The sequence below is a fragment of the Buceros rhinoceros genome, unplaced genomic scaffold, assembly GCF_000710305.1.
Source record: "Buceros rhinoceros silvestris isolate BGI_N320 unplaced genomic scaffold, ASM71030v1 scaffold3300, whole genome shotgun sequence".
Classification (NCBI taxonomy): Eukaryota; Metazoa; Chordata; class Aves; order Bucerotiformes; family Bucerotidae; genus Buceros; species Buceros rhinoceros.
Genome location: NW_010387767.1, coordinates 125,656 through 130,191, shown reverse-complemented (window position 1 = coordinate 130,191; position 4,536 = coordinate 125,656). Strand labels below are relative to the sequence as shown.

The 4,536-nt window shown below is 50.0% G+C and overlaps 1 protein-coding gene across 1 annotated transcript in view; it reads left to right on the top strand.

Moving 5' to 3' along the window:
• Positions 1 to 4,536, top strand: part of RASAL2 (RAS protein activator like 2) — a 95,495-nt gene that overhangs the window by 7,906 nt on the left and 83,053 nt on the right. The window contains exon 2 of the mRNA XM_010132990.1: positions 1,709 to 1,835. The gene's annotated coding sequence lies outside the window, so the exon portion shown is untranslated. The remainder of the gene's footprint in view (positions 1 to 1,708; positions 1,836 to 4,536) is intronic.

The following is a 4,536-nucleotide window of genomic DNA, read 5'->3' as shown; positions in this document are numbered from 1 at the left end:
CTGGCACCAGGCAGCAGGCACAGGGGATTCCCAGTTGTCCGACTGGGGTGGCCTCACCCTGAGACATGGCAGCATTATCTGGGCTTGTTCGTCAGCCATCAGATCCCCCCTCTGTGCCGGCTGCTTGGGCTGCATGGGCCAACTGCTGTGTGAGGCAGCCCTGGCCCCCGCTGGGGTTTGTGTCGTTGGTTACGGAGGATGAGCAGCCATCTGAGGTGAGCAACGGTGCCACAGCTCCTGAGATTTTGGCCGCCTTTTGCCCTCCAAACCTCCTCGTAACCTCCCTGTTCTTCAGAGGAGGAAGAAGGATGGTTCCTCCCTGGTGGAGGCTGTTTCTGCATCTATTTAGACGTTTTTGCGAGGCTACACACAGATGCCGGGGCAATCCCGGCTCCGCTGACCGACAGGTACTGTCGCAATTTTTGGTCTGTCTGCCCTTCTAAATGCCAAGTAACCAGCGCTTGGATTGCTAATCTGTGCTGATCATGTCAACAAATCAGGATGCACGACGGCGTCCGTATGAATTCATACAGACAAAAATTATCCTCCAAATCCCCTGGTCCGTGTTTTGGGATTAGAGTCCAGAGGGCCCGTTCCTTGTTCCCAGACATCCCTGCTGTTGGAGAGAGAGACTGTATCTCTGGGACTCCTTCAGAGCTCTTGGCTGTTGTCAAAATGCTCTGCGGCTGTTGTGATACGTAGCCTAACCGACCCCGTTTTTTCCAGCATAAGACCCTCTCTAGCGAATCGTGGCCAGCCAGGCAGGTGTTTAAAGGCGAGGGAAGGGGGTGAGCAAACGCTGAGGGGTCGAGTTCTGCCAAAATTGCTGAAGGGAAACGAGATCTTTATTTGTTCAGTACTTTTTTTAAAGAGAACTAGCGTGCAGAATTTTATTCTGTGTGACACAGTTAGGACCCCACGCCTTTCTCGGAGCCTTCTGAGGTGCCCCTTTCAGGATGAGTTTGACTTAATGGTAGAAGGTAGCCCCTGTCTCCACGTGCCCAGTACGACCAGCAGAATGTCCGTTTTTCCCTGCCACGCTGTAGCCGATCACTGAATACGTGCTGTGACTGCAAAAACGCTTCTGTCACCTCCAAGTTTTGCACGCAGCCGTCTGGAGCAGCCTCTGCCTGCCTTTCCCAGCGCGGAAGCGGGCAAGGCTGGGTAGCAGTGGGTCCGGCACTGGCGAACCGGTTTCGAAAGGCAGGACTGCGTTGTTAGTCAGGTGGGTCGGAGGTGTTGTGACTTGATACCTCAGGAGCGCAGGTTGCTGCACCCCAGCGTGCAGCCCTCTGAGGTCTGTGTGTGCCCAGATGCTCCTCGCCGCTGCAGAGAGCCACGGGAGTTTTGCACGCAGCCGTCTGGAGCAGCCTCTGCCTGCCTTTCCCAGCGCAGAAGCGGGCAAGGCTGGGTAGCAGTGGGTCCGGCACTGGCGAACCGGTTTCGAAAGGCAGGACTGCGTTGTTAGTCAGGTGGGTCGGAGGTGTTGTGACTTGATACCTCAGGAGCGCAGGTTGCTGCACCCCAGCGTGCAGCCCTCTGAGGTCTGTGTGTGCCCAGATGCTCCTTGCCGCTGCAGAGAGCCACGGGAGTTCCGTGGTGAGGCTGGACATGCTGAGCTGCACCTGCAAGTTATCAGCAGATGAGGAGAAAAAGAAGTTTTTGTCCAAAAGGCAAACTAACAGCTGTTGGCATCCTTTCCATGCAGGCATCTGTCGATGTAGTCCAGGAGCCACCAGCGGATGCTACCAAAGGGCGATGCCTGCGCCGGACAGTGAGCGTCCCCTCCGAGGGCCAGTTCCCCGAGTACCCACCAGAGGGGGCCGCCAAACTGGGTGAGTGGGGACCTGGGCTGCCACAAAGGGACTGGAACCGAGAGCTGCCAGCTCTATCAGGCGGCACCGCTTCCCCAGCAACATCCCTGCAAAGGAGCCTGCTGAGGTGGGAAGGTTTGGAGCTGGGTCTGTAAGGTGGCTAGACAGCCCCAGGACTTAGAGTGGAGGATGCTAGAGACTGGAGTGCAGCTTGTGCAGGTAGCTCTAAGTGGTTCCTGCTGGTTTTTAGAACTAAGTTAAGTGGTTATGTTTTAGCTCGCTCTCTGCAATCTGTTTTGCTTAATATTGTCATAACAAGTACTGGACAACAGGTTTTTCTATAACTTAGAACCGTGCCTGATCAGGGTGCAGTTCCTGAAAAAGCTAACCAATGGCCTGCGCTGCTGGCTGTAATTATACCTGCTGAGATCTAGGGAAAGCAAAAGAATGGGCAGGTATTAAAAATGACAGCCAAACCCTCTGCTGCGGTAGCTCCCCAAGTGCAGATTTGGCCCAGTTCCCCCTCTTTACTCCACCGCTCCTGTGGCTGCATAAAGAGGATCATCGCAGCTCTTCCCAGAAGAAAGGAAGAGTTGAAGGGAGGCAGCAACCACACACAAGTGAACTGCCCTTTCCATTCCCAACCTGTGCAAGAAGCTTTCTGTGGTGTAGGCTGCTGGGATCTAGGAGCAATTCTTCCTTGGTTCAGCTGTAAGAAATACCAATCCTGGGAGAGAGTGAGCCATGAGGAAAAAAAGTAACAGGCACCTCTGAAGAGTAAAGCAGCCTTGGTACGTGACCACAGGTGAAGGGCAGGTACGGTGTTTTTCACTTCACAGGCTCAGTTGGTTTTTATGCCAAAGAATTTTATCCTGTAAGTATATCGCACACAAGGAATTAAAATCCCACTCCTCTAGAAGATAGTGAATTAACACATTGCAACTGTAGTACTTATTTCTTGGTACTTGCCAATAGCACTAACTCTTCCTTATTTGAGAAGGCGAATAGAGTTCTTGTCTGGGTTTCTTTTGATTGCTGGATTAAAAGTCTGAAAAGAAACAGAGCAGATTGGGGGTTTGGGAGGGAAAACTGCAAAATACTTGGGGTGAGTGACATCAGCAGAGTGCCTGTGGATTTCTCTGTGGCGTTTCAAAGGCAGCTCTAAATGGTCATCTTGTTTTGCCATACGGACAAGTATTCGTTCTTGTTGAGAACTAAACCCAGTATTGCACGTTTACACAGTGGTATTGGCAAAGTACTTACTCGAGGTGTGTGGCTAGTGAGATGAACAAAGAACCATATTGCAGCCAGTCTGTGCTAGGCAAAGAGGATTATTTGCAGTTTTGCAAGCTAGAAAGACCTTTAAAATCCAGGATTTAAATGTCTCCTTTTTCTATACCGCATGCAAAAAACGCGCAGAAGAATTTCCAGGCATCACTGAGCATCTGAAATGTAACCGTGTAACCCTCTTCATTTTTTAGGAATCACAGTAGAGAAGGGATGACTCTGCTGTTTGGGTCTGTGCCTTACCGTGTATTTTGCTACAATTTCAGATGCATGTGGCATCTTGTAGCATGCCACTTGATGAGAATGTATTAAAAGTACAAGAGAAACTCATATCCACGCCATGTGAGAGCTGCCACTAGTGAATATAGGCGTCACAAAGCGTGTAGCTAAAGGAAGTGCGGTGGGAGGGGAAGGAGAAAGAACACGAGCTGGGGAAAAATTAAGCAATGCCCAGACTGTGAGGCAGGATGGGAGTAAGTGGGAGGGAAGGTTATATATAATCCCTGATTGCAGCACCCTAGGTCATTCTCTCGTTTTCATATCCTAGTTAGAAATGTCTCTTATTATGATTGCAGATTTCCTGCTAATGGAGAAATATGGGTTAATAGCAAGCGGTGGGAATAGCTTTGTGTCAAGATGTTAAGCCAGAGGACAAACCAGTGAAGGAAACCATTGAACATCTTTATAAAGAGAAAGAAATGGATGGTGGCAGCCAGAATGTATCACCAGCAGTACAGATAACAACTGGACTAAAATAGCTTTGGAATGGACAGCAAGAGCTGAGAAGCACAGCAGAGGCAGCTAAAATATCTAGTAGAGAAATTGCTATGCAGAGCTGATAAGAATATCCAGCCTGTCCTAGGGAAGCATGCATGTAACATGGCAACAGCAGGTGGTGTATCTGAAGATGGTATCTGCATTACAGCTTGTAGAAGAGCTCCTTGGGGCTGGCTCTCGCGCAGAGGTTAAGGCGCAGCAATGGCATTGGCTTTTTTCCCCTCAGTAAGGTTGCCATACCTCTCTTGTGATTATTGATTAATTGATTTCTTGAAAGGGCTGAATCGGGTGATGGAACTCTTTTCATCTGTGGTGCTACAGTTACACGTTGCATGAAATGTCAGGAACATCGTATGAGGTCAACCTTCTTGCTAATGTAGCAACCAGAACTGTTCTTCAGCGGCTCTGCATAACCAGCAGTAGCACACATTCTGCTAATTTCTGTGGCGCTCTTTACAGCATTGTGCACACAGCCTTGTAGCTCCTTTCCTAGGAAGTGTGTGGGAGAGGAACTACCCACGTTACAGCAGAGAAGTTGAAGCAGGAGATGTATAACTCACCAAAGGTCAACATTAAGTCAAATGTGCTTTCCCCAAGGGCTGTTGTAGCCTTTCTTGCTGTCTCGTTGGCTCAGCTGTTTGTGAGGCAGCTGCTGAAC